The sequence below is a fragment of the Chenopodium album genome, chromosome 24, assembly GCF_948465745.1.
Source record: "Chenopodium album chromosome 24, dcCheAlbu1.1, whole genome shotgun sequence".
Lineage (NCBI taxonomy): Eukaryota > Viridiplantae > Streptophyta > Magnoliopsida > Caryophyllales > Amaranthaceae > Chenopodium > Chenopodium album.
Genome location: NC_137857.1, coordinates 32,144,695 through 32,160,730, shown reverse-complemented (window position 1 = coordinate 32,160,730; position 16,036 = coordinate 32,144,695). Strand labels below are relative to the sequence as shown.

Below are 16,036 nucleotides of genomic sequence, written 5' to 3'. Positions count from 1 at the left end.
ACACTTGTTACTCACAGATTGGTTGATCAGTTTTAATTGTTCATCTTCTAGGGAATTTATAGGGATGCCCCTGAATTACCCCTCTATAAATATAACTTTTACTCCCCCTTATTTGGGACGTTTCCAAAAAAGTCTAAAGAGAGAAAGTAAAAGTTTTCTAGAGAAAAAGTGTCTGACAACCGCCTGTGTTAATCACAAACAGCTGCCTGACTTTCTGCCCACCTGTTAGAGCCGGTCAACGCTTGACACCTTTCAAAGTCAGATCTTAAGGTACCACCTCTCCCCTTCTCAGCTCTTTCATACATTATCTGTTTGTGTATATGTAGGAGTTTATAGGTACTAATTGCGGAATAAACATGAATCATATTCATATAGTACCTAATCCCAAGATCTAATGCATAACACATAAAGAACATATAATTGTACCTTTGAAGCGTGATTCCACGTGCAATCGAGCAAGAACAATGGGAGATAAAGAACCCCAAGCGTGATTCCTCTACTTGGTCCACTGGCACAGATTAAGACCTCCACTAATGCCAGTTAGTTGCAATTGAACCCTTCAATTGACCTTCTACGGAGAAGAACAAGCAACGAACCACCATGAACCACCACAAACCACCACACACGCCACTAAGGGTGGTTGGCCGTACGGTCGAGGTGGGAGAGAGATAGCCGTGAGTTAGAGTGAGGAATTAGGGTTTTGGGATTGGTTGCCTTGATGTCAAAATACACTGTTGTGTGAATTATGACTGCTTACATGGAACCCTAGGCATGGATCTTATTTAAATATCTCATCTCTAAATAAGAGCCCATGTCGTAAGCCCAAAACATAATTCTAATCTAACTATAATATCCCAATCCATTTCATGATTAGTTAATTACTCATGAGGCCCATTAATGGGACTCTAATTTGCTTAACCCAATACCCTTGTGTGTGACCTCATAGGATCCATTGTAGCGGGCATTGGACTTTTTGACTAGTCCAAAGATCATCTCTCATAGTTTAGCAACAGATGATGACGCCCTAAGAGAACGAACTTATTATCTCCATAATAGTGATCCTTGATATTTCTAGTAATTGCACTTAACGAAGACACAACTCCTTCGGTATATGGCTTTCAATAAACGGATTCACCATCGTCATATACGGCACAAACTAGGTTAGTAGTCAGTCGGTCTACGACTGGAGGTACCGCCTCTGGGTGTTGGGACCACCCTTGTACTTCCTCGAATCCGATCGTCTCTGTGTACGTGCAGGACACAATGGCTTGGCTCGGACTATGAGGACGACATTAGATCCTGATTATAGAGAAGAAGGCACAGAAGGTGTGCCGCTTGAGGAAGAATCGTCTGAGGGGATGACCCCGGCTGGAGAGGAAAGGGGATCTCGTACGGGTACACCCTCAACCTCTAGTGACAGCATTCTTGAGGAGTTAGAACATGGAGACGGTGAAGAGGTCGCCTCTATATATATCTCACTCCAGAAATGAGGAGAAAGCCTCCTCTATCTCTGGCTTAATGGGTGAGGAGGCCGCCTTTGGAAGAGATGGGAGTGAGGTCGCCTCCAATTCTGATGGTAGCGAGGACCACCTACCCTCGCTTGAGGACAGCGAGGAGGAAGAGCGTAAAAAATGGAGGGATGAGAATAATCCGGCTAAGATCCACATATCAGCCAAAGATAGGGCTGCCATGGAGAAGGGCTTGGAGGATTTAAAATCAAGCGTTTTTTGGTCCGGGTGCAGCCTGAGTTGGGCACCATCGCTTGGGAGGATGAACAAAGAAATGCCGACAATTATTTTGGCTGTTATAAGGCGACATTATTAGCTGGTCTCCGCTTCTCTCTTCACGACGCAATAAAGGCTATCCTTAGAAAATATGGCCTAGGCGTGTGGCAGGTGACACCAAACTCTTGGGTTAACATTTTAGGCTACATCACCTCCTGTGAAATGTAAGGGCTTCACCCCGACTAGGAGACCTTTGCTCGCATGCACTATCTCAGCCGCAGCTTAAGTGGCTAGCACGCGTGGTACACTTTGACCACGTATCCCAAGTAATAGATGACCTTAGACAAACCGTCTAAGTGGGATACTTGGAAGGAATATTTTTATCAGTTTCTACTCCCAGGTGACGAAAAAACAATGAGTACTGCCGGTACAATAGGAAGCTAGCACTAGTATAAAATAGTAAATGGGAAGCCCCAAATGGCAAGCGGTTACGCAATTCTGCTTCCAAAATTATAAATGGCAAGCGGTTTGGGGTGCATAATTGTAAATGGCAAGCGGTTTTGTGTGAACCGCTTGCAAAATCCCCAAATGGCAAGCGGATCGTACCCTGAACCGCTTGCCTTAAAAAAAAACCCTACCCATTTTATAATCATTCTCACGCCTCCTTTCTCCATTCTCACACTCCATACGTTCTCTTTCCTCATCTCTCCTCTCTTTCTCAGTTCTCAATCTCCTCTCTCAGCTCGATCTCTTTCGTTCTCAGTCCTCCCTCCATTTCTCATTCCCTTCATTTCACTCTCCTCTCTCGATCTCTTTCTCACTCCCTCCATTTCTTAGTTTCTCACTCTCCTCGACCAAAATCCACAAAAATTTCGAGCAAATTCAAACCAAAAACCGTATAATTTCGAGCAAATTTCGACTAAAATTTCGAGCAACTTTGGAGTAAAATTTCGAGCAAATTTTAAGCAAATTCGTGCAAACCGTGTGAGTTTTCAAATTTCTTAGGTCAAATTCGACCAATTTGACCTTTAAAACCATAATTTCAAGCCAAAATCGGTGATTTCATGGCCGCGGATCTGGTTTGGGTGGAGATGTGGGTTTTGTTATGGTGGGTTGTGGGTTATGGAGGGTGGAGGTGTGGGGTGGTGGGTGGTGGGTGGATTACGGTTTGGGTGGAGATGTGGGTTTTGTTTGGGTGGGTTGTGGGTTACGGAGGGTGGAGGATTGGGGTGGTGGCTGGGTCAGGGTTAAGGGCAGGTTAGGGGTTCTGGTGTTGGTGGGGGTGGTGGTGGTGGTGTTGGCCAAAGTTGTTGTATTGGTGGGGGTCGTGGTGGGCTGGTGGTGTTGGTGGTCGTGGCTAGTGGTAGGTGGAACATGAGTTTTTTATTATTATTATTATTATTTTATTAAATAGAGCTGATTTTATTATTTGTGTTAGTTGCATTAATTTTATTACTTGTATTAAATTTTTTTGATGTAAATGTAATATTAAAACAAATAATTAATAAAAATATTAATGTTTTTACAAATGTTTGGTTTGTGTATCAATTTATGTGAAAAAAACCACAAAAAAAAATTATATTTTTAATACCCATAATGTGCAGCGGTTTTGGCGCCAAACCACTGCCCTTTCTCTAGTTATGGCAAGCGGTTTTGAACCGCTTGCCATTTAAATGGATAATGGCAAGCTCCCTAAGCCCATGCGGTTCAAAACCGCTTGCCATCAGGGGATTTGAACCGCTTGCCATTAACTATTTTTAACTAGTGTAGACCAGCTAAGTCAGAAGTGCGTCCTCTCTCGAATTCCGGCTGAGGACTTTGAGAAAATAATTGAGTTAGCTTTCTTTGAATTGACCAATATTACCCTTTCAACCAGGGAACTCATAGTCGTGCCAAAAAATTAGATACTAAAAAGGAAAGCCGGATGAGGAGGTCACCAGCTCCGCTAAGTCTCAGAAGGTGTTGTCTGCTTAGACGACTCCTGAACTTTGTCTTTGAAAGGGCCGCCTAAGTATCGAGGAGGGGAGGGGGGGGGGAAGCATCAACCTGAATGGCTTTTGGTCTAGGGATACACCTTGGGAAAAAGCCAGATTCCCAAGCGGTATTGTAGGGAGGCGAGCACCCAAAGTTGCACACAATTCTGCAGCAACTGTAGGTGACGACATCCTACAAGTTCTCGAAAGTATGGCTAGCCCTTTAAAATCCCCGTTTGAGCTTCTCTGGCCCATGCGGGTGAAATCACACTCACAGCAGACGTCAGAAGGGTCGTTAGGCACCCGTCAAAAGATAAGTTCTGCTATATAGCTCACTCACCCAATCTTGCTGATGATGTAGATCCCCCCCCCAATGGCCGAATGTGCAGCAATAAGCCAAGTCTATGATTGGGGCCATCCTCAAGAAGGAAAAGGACGTCATCCCTTGCATACAAACGTTCTATGTTGAACGGATCCTAGCACTCCTGTTTGAGGTATGACATCTTCATTTAGTTTCTCAAGTACATTTCCGCTTGCGTTCATAACACACCGTTTTTATCACAGAGGCTTTGCTGAGAGTTGATTAGCTGAAGAAGCCATGGACCCACAAACAGGAAGAGGTAAAGCGAGCCAATAAAGCGGCAAGAGATTTCGCAAACGTTGCTCAATATCGAAATACCATAAATGATCTTGAGTCTAAAGCATTTAAACTAACACAGGCGGAAAACGTTAGGACCTTAACGACTGCCTTGGATATCGCTAACAAGAAGGGCACTGACTTCGAGGCTGCCATCAACAATGCTTAGGAGGACCTCAAGACACTGGAGGGGGTTGACAAGGAGAACACTAATCTCCGAGAAGACGTCAACCGCCTAAAGAACGAGATTGCCCAAGCCTAAGAGAAATTCAAGGTCACTATTAAAGCAGAGCAGGACCGTCTCATTGAGGAGAACGAGATTAACTGTGCAGACTGGATGAAGATAGCCTAGGATATGTTACATCAAGGGAAAGAGTACGACACCCGGCCCTTATCTTGTTAGTATGCTAATGAGGTCCTGTCTGCGAGGGAAGAGGGCAAGCTAGAGCCGGAGTCATTTGATGCCTGGCCTAATAGAGAGGTCAAGGATGAACCAGCTCAGGTTGCAGGCGGGGGGGGGGGGGGGGGGGGTGTAGAAAGAGCAAGAACAAGAGAAGGATGCCCTAGTGAATTGAACTCTACTCAGATAAGAGAGTTATATATATATATATATATATAGGCGAGCCCCCCTAATATTCTCTAAAGATAAACTTTCTAATATACACCACAATATTTCACAATAATATCTTTTACAATATTCAAATACTCCCTCTGTCCCCTTTTGATAGTCCCTTATGGACATTTTTTACGGGAATTGATAAACACAAATAAGAATAGTTAAAGTACATTGAAAAGGTAAGTTGACATTGGGTATGCAAAAAAGTAGAGAGAGAAAGTAATAAAAATACATTGGAAAACAAAATTTACATGGGATATATAATTTTGCACAAGTATTGTTGCAAATTGGAGGGAATTTTAGTAAAAAAAATTAAAATTAATGGTTGTTGGAAAAAACAAATGGGGTGAACATTTTGGGACCAAAATTTGCTTGTAAGAGATTATAAAAAAGGGACGGAAATAGTATATGATATTATCACAATAAGATATCACTGATTTTATATGGATTTTTTTTTTTTCATATCTTAAAGTCAACTAAATGAATGGATATGACGAGTCTTGTTAATTGAAGGGTTGAGATTCTCTCAATTATAGTAGCCACAATTTTATTGTATCTTATTGCAAAACCGTCTGTAAAAAAAAATTGTTGGTTGTTGATATATTTGAAGTATACACGAAATGAGATTCGTCAGCACAACCGGGTACCCAGTCAAAAATGAAGGGACTGGTTTGTACCGGGTCCTAGATTTTGGACCCGGACCCAGAACCAGTATAACCGGGTCTTGAATTTTCAGAACTAAAACCGCAACTAGCGGGAACCAGTTCCAGAACCGGATACCCGGTTAGCATATCCAAAGTAAAAATCAAGTTTATCTGATTAAGAAAAATGATATTTATTTAAAAAAAAATATATATTAAAATGAAGCCCAAACACACTTTACGAAAATTGCAGTAAATAAAGATGGAAGAAAATAGATCTAAGCATTTTAAGAATGTACATTAGCAAACCAAAGTCGTATTATACATATCATTGTTTTTTCATAAAATAAATATGATAATATCTCGAAATCACACAAATCATCCCAACATCTCAAAATAATAGAATATGCAAGCTTGATTCATCTTTATAGAAAATTTATTCTTCATCAACACTGTTTACGGTCTCTTCTTCATCATCTTCATCTTTTATCTCTTTCCAAAAATTAATGATGGATAAAAGTGAGTTTAGATACAAGAATTTGGAAAAGGATAAAAAATGAAGTGATTAATTTAAGTTGGGTGGGACAATCATCAAATTAGAGTTTGATGTTTGACGGATGAAGGTAGAAAGGTTGAGTTGGTGTTTGGTGGCTGATGAAATGAAACAATTAATGGTAAAAAAAAAAAAAAAATACTCCTTATATATGTGGACAATATGGTGGTTAATTAGGTTAAAAATAAAGTGTGGGCTAGGAAATTATAAGGCCCAACAGATTATTATATCCATATGTTCAGAATGGCCACGAATTACATAGCAATGCTACCAGTTCCGGGTACCGAGTCCATAAAATCAAGAACTGGAATTGGAATTGGTTATAACTGGTTCCTAATTTTTGGACCCAGAACCAGTTCCAGTTCTGGACCCGGCAGGTCCTAATCGGTTCCGGATCCAGGACCAGGTACCTAATATTCTTGCTCACCCCTAGTCGATGCATGGGGAATTCTATTGATTAACAGACCGAGTATTGTAAAAATGCAAATATTACAATATTTATGAAACTAACAAAAATATATGTGGTCTCGCGAATTTCAATATATTTTTGTAAAGGTACAAACGCTATGGAACTGTCGAACTTCAAGGGTTTCTTTTAATACAGATTAGTTATATTTTTATAATAATACGTGCAGTAATATATTTTTTATTTTATTTATTTATTATTTTTATTTATTTATTTATTTATTTTTTTGGTGGTAGCCATTAATATAAACATTCCGTGACATCCAAAACTGATTACTAAAACAAATGAATTTATAACTCTAATCAATAACGTGATTTAAGACACGCGCGTTAAGTGAAGTCATCAATCCGGAATTATTAACCAACCGATCAGAGGTGGGTAGCATCACTAAACTTTATTAAAAAAATAAGTGAAAGTCAATAGGTAATTTTAAAATGTTGCTTTATGATTTACGTAACCGATTTTTAAAACAAATTCCATTTTTTTAAATATACATACGAAATTTGATATGTAGTATTTTATTAGCCCAACAACATTATATAATCATTTTAATTTATCTTCCTCACATCGATAAGAAGTAAAACAAAAGTCCAATTCCTTTAACAAAGAGCTATCATTCACTGTCCAAATTAAAGGATGACTTCAATTTATTTGTTAGGTGTTGGTGCTCTTACAATCCTCACCCTATTAATTTTTAATAAATTAACAAAACATGGTCATGTTTCAAATCAACCTCCTGGTAGTTCTGGATGGCCGATACTTGGTGAAACTTTGGAATTCAGTTCGAACCCTGTTAAATTTGTACGTGATCGGATGATGAAGCACTCCCCGGACATCTTTCAAACGTCCTTTGTAGGGCATAACGTCGTTTTTTGCGGTCCATCAGGTAACAAGTTCATTTATTCAAATGAAACAAAATTTACAAATTGGTTACCACAATGTGTTGCTAGAGCCTTTTCACTAAAAAATGTTGATGATACATCACCTACATGGATATTCTTCATGGAGCAATTACACAAATTCTTTCGGCTCGAATCCGTTCAAGATTGTGTAGGCGTCATGCATTCAAGGGCAAGTGAGCACATGGAAAAACATTGGAATCCTTATAACGAGGTAAAGGTCCAACCTTTATCGAAAGACTTCACTCTATCTAATGCTGTTCATCTTTTGATTAGCTCAAACGAAGATCTAGCAAGGGAAATCGCCGAACCCTTCTACACTTTGGCCGAGAGGGTTCTTTCCGTGCCAGTGAATTTGCCTGGTACATCCTATAACCAGGCTTTGAAGGCGTCGAAGGTTGTTCAAGGCAAGCTTATGGATTTAATGAAGAGTAAGAGAGCAGAAATATTATCAGCAAAGGCAAATAATGTGGATATTGATATCAATATCATTGGCAAAGAGTTGTTGAGTAAATTGCTTATTGCTTCATATGAAGAAGATTTCAACTCAATTTGCGACGAGGAATTAGCGGGTCAAATGATCGGTCTCCTATTTGCAGGGTTTCATACTACAAGTACTTTGATCACATTTATAATAGATTATCTTGCTCAATATCCTGATGTTTATGCAAAAGTCTTACAAGGTATGAAGTAATTTTTTAATTGCATAATTTAGCTTTTATAGTAATCAATGCATAAGTTTAATTTACTATTTTCTCTATCCGTCCCATAATAATTGACACACTTGAGGTTTTTTCTCATGACTATTTGTTTTGATATTAAAAAAATAAACCAGATCAGGTTTAATCTTTATATTTCTAAAATAAGACAGTAATAAATACTTCGTATGTACTCCCTCAGTCCCCTTTTGATAGTCCTTTAGTCCCAAAATTTTCACCTCATTTGTTTTTTCCAACAACCATTAATATTAATTTTTTACCAAAATTTCCTCCAATTTGCAACAATACTTGTGCATATTTAAATTTCCTATGTAAATTTTGGTTTCCCATATGCTTTTATTACTTTCTCTCTTCTTTTTTGCATACCCAATGTCAATTTAGTTTTTCAATATACTTTAACTATTCTTATTTGTGTTTATTAATTCCCGTGAAAAATGCCCATAAGGGAAAAGGGAACGGAGGGAGTAGTGAAATAAGTAAGTTGAATTGAACAAAGTCAAAATTAAATTCCTTATCCGGCCCCCCAAAACGTGAACGCACAGTCACCCACACTAAACTCAAGAGATTGATTAATTTGAGGGATCTCATCCTCTTGATTATCCCAATTTTATTCACAATTCTAGTTCCACTTAATTCACTTTTGATCAATTAAACTCCACTTTCATTTATTTTATAGTAGCTTACTTTAACAAACCAAACCCTTTATATCCCAATCGCCAAAGATGATCAAATCGAGATATATAAGTATTGCATCCATCTTAAAAACGCATTTTAATAAGCTTAATTATATTAATCTCTAGAGCAATTGGAGATTGCAAAATCGAAAAGAGAAGGGGAGCTATTGAACTGGAAAGATATTCAGAGCATGAAGTATACATGGAATGTGGCATGTGAAACAATGAGATTAAAACCTCCTGGAGTTGGAGGTTTCCGAGAAGCCATCACAGACATCTCTTACGCCGGCTATACTATCCCCAAAGGAGCGAAGGTACGTGTGCAGCCAGATTTAGGTACTTACAAACAACGAAGGGAGTATATATATACATGTTCTAACAATTAGGTTTTGTTGAATTAGGTACACTGGAATGTATATACAACACATATGGATCCAACGTACTTTCCAAATCCGGAGAAATTTGAACCTACAAGATTTGAAAAAATATTGCCGCCTCGTGCATTTGTACCCTTCGGAGGAGGAATGCACATTTGCTGCGGGAGGGAGCTTGCTCGGATTAGTACTCTGGTTTATATACACAATGTTGTGATTCGATTTACTCTTTCAAAAGCTAATCCCAATGGAAAGATTATTTATAAACCTGATCCCTACTCAGTTGACGGACTCCGAATTCGCTTTCACCCACATCCAATTTAGTCGTTAATTGTATATTGACTTGGTTTGAACCTTTTATCAATATTGCTTTGTAAAATATTGAACTTCCACTTGATGCATTTTTTGTGGTCTTTTGGTTCACATATATGTACTCGTTTTGATTGTAATATTAGAATTTTTAAGGTTGTTAATGTACATTTTATATCATTCAATATCAAATGTTTCCTTCAAAAAAAAAAAAAAATTTAATATCAAATGTTATATTATAATTAGTTATGTAAAATTGATATTTATAATCCCAACTTTGCTCTATTTATTTTAATAATCTTAACTTTGGATTATTCTGAAATTATCCCAACATTGGAGGCTGTTTACTTTCTTCAATCTCAATTACCAATGACCGGTTGAATGGATTTTTTTTAAAAAAATTTATTAAGTGACACGTGTGACAAGTTAATTTAATTGGTTACCAAATTAAAATTTAACACCCAGCCAAAACCCTTGAAGCCGACAAGCCTATCTGCCATCCTTTGCAGCGGTTTCCCCCTTCCTCCGTCGATGCTGTGACCCACCCCTCTTCACCGCCCTTCTTACCACCTTTTTCGGATAGCTTTCTCAATCGAAAACCCCCAATATCCATCCTTATCTCCTTTTCCGGCTAGCTTTTTCAATTGGAAACCCCCAACCTCGATTGAAACCACTTCCTCCACTCAAAACTCCTTTAAAACCACCTCCCCCTCTCCCGAAAACCCCCTTAAAATCACCTCCCCCACTCTTGAGAATCCCCAAACACCACTCCCCCACCACTGAAAATCCTAGCCGCTAGGGTTTTATAGGGCGGGGGAGGAGCAATTTGGGGTTTTTGCTAGTGGAGGAGGGGTTTCCTTGGTGGTTGCATGGGGGAATGGGAGGGTGTTTCGGGGAGGGCAGAAAACGGCGAGGCCAGGGGTGGAAGAGGAATGGCAAGCTGCGAGAGAGGGGCGACGGGCTGGGTAGTGGGGTGGAGGTTAGGGTGGGCCGATGGGGGAAGGGGAGGCTTGCTGGTGTTTTTTTATTTTAGTTTTTTTAATTTTTTAGACCAACCAGGATTTAACACATGTCAAGTAACCTTACATAATAGGTCATTGACTTTTGTTGGCCAGTTTGAGATTGAAGAAAGAAAACAGCCCCCAAAGTTGGGATTATTTGAGAATAATCCAAAGTTTAGATTATTAAAAAGGATGAAGCAAAGTTGAGATTATTAATATTAATGTTTCCTTTTAGTAGTTATAATTACATCTTTCATTTTTAAGAATAATTGTAATTTTTCTTCGTAAAAAGTTAGGAAATTTTGTAAAATACCACCTACTATTGTATCCAATTTTTACAATACCACTAACAATTTTTTTTAACTTTATTTTACCACTATCTGTTTTCAAATCCTTAAAAATTTCCACCATGACGTCATTATGGGTCCATATATATAACTACCTTCTTCTTATTTTCCCTCCTTCTCCCTCTCTAATTTCACGATTCTCTCCTTTTTTTTCTTTTTCTTTTGCAAATTTTATAGGCAATAATTAGGATTTCACGTTCAATTGGGGTAGGTGAGAATTCAAAATTGAGAGTTAAAGATGAGAAAGGGGAGTAAATGGGGGGGGGGGGGGTTGGGGACAGGGGGAGAGAATCGTGAGAATGGAGTGGGAAAATAAGAATAAGGTACATAGTTGGTGGGGACCACAGTGACATCATGGTGATAGTTATAACAGTTTGAAAAATAGTTGGTGATAAATTTTAAGGATTTGAAAAAAAGATGGTGGTAAAATAAAATAAACAAAAATGTTGGTAGTATTGTAAAACTTGAGTACAATAGTAGATTATATTTTACAAATTTTCCTAATAGTTAATATTGTGAAAGTACGTATATATCTAGACAAATTGAATAAGAAGTTAAGAACCTACATGAATATGTTCCCCTCGTGTTTTTTTTAAGTGTTACACTCTTTTGTTAGCGAATTTAAAAGCTACTTTTTAATATTATATTTCTTTTTTCTAATGGTCCCTATTCAAACCTAATATTATTTTTTTAATAAACTATTAACTGCACTACATTTGTTTTTACAGTTTTTTAAATATTCTAATTACCCAACTTATGAAAATAGTATAGTGCACCCGGGTGGACCATGCGCATGGTGCACCCGGAAAGAACATTAGACATATTTTAAAGAACATGGGCGAAAAAAAATATATACTAGTGTTTGAAAAAGAACATAACATGTGTTTGACAAAAGAACATGTTTGTGTTTGATTGACAAAGAACATGGAAATACAAAGAACAAAAAGACTTTACAGAAAGAACATTTTCTTTTTCATGGTTATTTAGGTGGTTGAATGTGTTTGAAAAAGAACCCTATGTTTGACAAAAGAACATGTTTGTGTTTGACAAAGAACATAAAGTTTTAGTGGTGATCACTGGGCGGGCTGCGAGCAAAAATTAGCCCACTTCTCGAGATATATAGTTATATTGATAGACGGATGCAAATACATATTTATGCAAATATAAATGCTAGTGAACCATTGAAGGCTTGAAGCCTCTTTTGATTTAAACACACCACTAGAAGAACATTCTAAGGATACAAAAGCTCGCTTACAAGATGGAGAACACTTAGCTAACAATGTTTTTGAACATATTTTCAATCCATTGTTTCTTAACTGAGGAATAATCTCTCGAGTTTCACCAAAAGTATGCAAAGAAAAATGGCTTTTTGGTTCAAAAATCTCATTTTGATTCGAACAAGAAAGGAGATATTAAAAGTCGTAACTTCGTTTGTCATCGACCTATAAAATGGTTGAAGCGTCGAAAGACCAACATTACCGACCATCAACAAGATATGATTGCAAAGCTCATATGAGAATGACACACACAAAAAATAAAATAAAAACTAAAAAATAATAATAATAATAATAATAATGCAATGATACATTTCCGGAGGAATGAAACATTGTTGAGTTTCATGGAGTGCGTAATCATGACATGCATTCTTAAGATGAGGTACGTTTTCTCCCTTCTTATCGCACTATATTAAAAGAAGATGAGTATTGTATATTGTTGCTAAAAGAAGCTGGAATTCTTAGGCGACAAACTATGCGAGTGATGGAGCTTGACGATATTGTGAATCATGATTATCTTTATTTAACATTATTTTACTATATAGTAATTTAATAGAAATTTAAAAACAAAAACGAACACGTGTTTGGCGGTGGAATTTCTACAACATGGTATTGGATATGTACTCCCTCCGTTTCTTTTTACTCGCAACAAAGGGGAAGAACAGACTTCTAAGCAAAATATTGAAACCATGATTAATGAAAAATAAGGGCATACACTTAAGTGTGTTAATCCATCTTTAAAAATAAAATAAAATATAAAAAAAAAAATCGAAGTTGAAATCCGAGAAACTGGAATTCACGAAACACCACCATCACCTGTCCACCTATCACCATCACCACCACCTGTCCACCTATCACTACCACCAGCAAAGACCGAACCCACTACAACCCACCACCACCCATCAGTGATTTCGACCTAGCACCGGGACACCGCCCCCGATTTCGACCTAGCACCACCCCCTTCGACCCACAACCCCGATTTCGCACCACAGCCCACCACCTATTCCCTCCACCACCCCCGATTTCGACCCACAACCCCCGGTTTCGACCTAGCACCACCCACCTATTTGACCCACAACCCCCGATTTCGACCCACCACCCACCTTTTCGCCCACAACCCCAATTTCGACCCACAAGTCCACAACCCACCACCTATTTCGCCCACAACCCCGATTTCGACCCACCACCTATTTCGCCTACCACCGATTTTGACCCACAAAACCCACAAAGCCCACAACGAGGACGACGGCGACAAGGAAGAAAAGAAAAGAAAACGGAAGAAAAGAAAGGAAGGCGGCGACAACGAGGGGAGATGGGTGAAGAAAGAAAGAGAAATTCTGGGTATGGTAGTGGTGGTGGTGGTGGTAGTGGTGGTGATTTTAGTGGTGGTGGTGGTTGGCAATTGAAAGTAATGATGAATTTAATTGGGAGGGGAATGATTTTGGTGGAAATGGTTAAGTTAATTAATGTAGAGTTTAAGTTAATGGAGATAAAATCAATAGTTTAATTAGGGTGTTTAAAAACAAAAGTAAGGGTAATTTTGTAAAATCATATAAAAAAAACCTACCATAAAAGGAAAGAAAAAAAATGTTGGAAGTAATGTGTAACGGCTAAAAATGGTGATTGTTGCGAGTAAAAAGAAACAGAGGGAGTATAAGATTTCCTTATAAAATTACATACAAATTTATTACCATTCCTACAATAACTGCTTACCAACAAACATATGTCATCTTTCTAAAAATTAAAAAAAAAAAAAAAAAAAAACATATGTCATGCATGTCTATTATCAGTATGCCTCGTGTGGGTGAAGTCGGATCCGGAGTCCTTTAACTGGTATGGGATGTGGTTTATATGCGATGTTTTCATCAATATTAACTTTTGTGAGTCGAAATCGAGTGACCACATTATGTAGAAAAACGAGGATCTTAATACGAGCATACTCTTTCCCAAGACACATGTACGTCCCTCCTCCAAAGGGTACAAACACCCGAGGAGGTAATCTCTTTTCAAATCTTGAAGGGTCAAACTTTTCTGGATTTGGAAAGTATGTTGGATCCATATGTGTTGAATTAACATTCCAGTGTACCTATTATATTGAGTATACGAAACAACATTAATTGATCAATCCCTCTGTTTCGCAAATAGAATTAAGATTTACAAATTTTTTAAGCTCTATATTTAATCCAAGAGGGGAGGGAGGGGTGAAAAGTTGATGTCCAAAATGTAAACTACCAACAATATAATACCTTTAGAAATAACATAAATCTAAATTTGACTGGGAAAGTTAAAAAATCATGATTGATAAACCTTGAAAAAAAAATGAGAGAAATTCTATTATTGACAATTGATTCATTTACTTAGAACAAAATGTTAGCAGTATAAAAAAAGAAGACTATATTGTCAAACCATGAATTTCTATATTTTTTTTTTTATAGAAAGTTATAGAAAATTGATATTTGAAAATTTTAGAAATTCATGCTTTGTCAATGCTATTAATATCTTTAACTATACTTTTGTAAAAATTATAGAAAGTTGATATTTGAAAAGTAGATTTCGAAACAAATTCAACTAGATCCCACAAGATTACATTTTTTCCTTACGGATAATCACAAAAGAAATTAAAAACAAATTAGGTTAATAGTGTAAAAGTCCTTATGGAGTAATAAAAGAAAAACGGAGGAAAGTATATGTTGGGATGCATATAGTACTTGTATATATTTGTATGTTGGATTACTTATACATAAAAATTACTTCTTATATAAAAAATTTTACCCAGACGAATCCAATTCTACAAAGAAAAGTTGTATTTTAAAAAAGGAAAATTTTTGGGATTAATCGAACCTAACTTTGTTCCGTTCGTCCAAATTAATCCCAACTTTTGTTTATTTTTTTATTAATCCAAACTTTATATCCAATCCGCTCCCATTGTTCTCTATACCGGTCATCCAACTTAATATAGCAAGTTGCCAGACATGTGTCAGCACGTGATTAATTTGAACGAACGGAGCCAAGTTGGGATTAATCATGATAAAATTTCATTTTAAAAAGACAATTTTGTTTTTTACCACCTCACAAAAACACGAAAATCTCTTTTACCACCTCCCAAAAAAAAGTATTACTTTACCACCTCATAAAAAACACGAAAATAGGTTTACCACCACCTAACTGATTCCGTTAAGAATCCGTTAAGTGGGCCCATAAAGCCACGTGTCATGTTATTATTGGCCAAAAAAAGAAAAAAAAAAACCTAAAACTACCCAGCCACCACCACAGCGCCACCACCACGCCACCACCCAACCCACGACTGCCCCCACGAACCTACCACCGGCGGCGCGGCTCCACCCCCTCCCTCTCCCAACCCACCTGAACGCCCCCTTCCCTCTCCCGCAACCGCAATTGACCCAAAAACCACCAACCCACAACCCTCAATGACCACAAATCCCCCCAAAACAGCCACGATTCCGGCCACAAATGGCCGAAATCGGCCGGTTAAGGCCACTCAGCCTTAAAAGCGGCCGATTTCGGCCATTTGTGGCCGAAATTGTGACCTTATTAGGAAAGGAGGGTTTTGGGTTTGGTGGTTTTTGGGGGTGTTACGGTTGCGGGAAAGGGAGGGGGAGGGTTTAGGTGGGTTGGGGCTGGTGGTGCGACGCGGGTGGTGGTTTTGGGGAGTGCTGTGGTGAGTTGGGGGGAAGGCGGCGGTGGCGCGGGGGTGGCGCTGTGGTGGTGGCTGGAGTAGTTTTAGGTTTTTTTTGTTTTTTTTTTTAATTTCTCTTTTTTTTGAACAAATAAAATGTTGACACGTGTTACCGTGGGCCACACTTAACGG

General features: G+C 38.1%; 1 pseudogene; it reads left to right on the top strand.

Annotated features, from left to right (window-relative positions):
* Positions 1–7,693: 7,693 nt before the first annotated feature.
* On the top strand, positions 7,694–11,188 carry LOC145610857 (beta-amyrin 6-beta-monooxygenase pseudogene; annotated as a pseudogene).
* Positions 11,189–16,036: the final 4,848 nt, after the last annotated feature.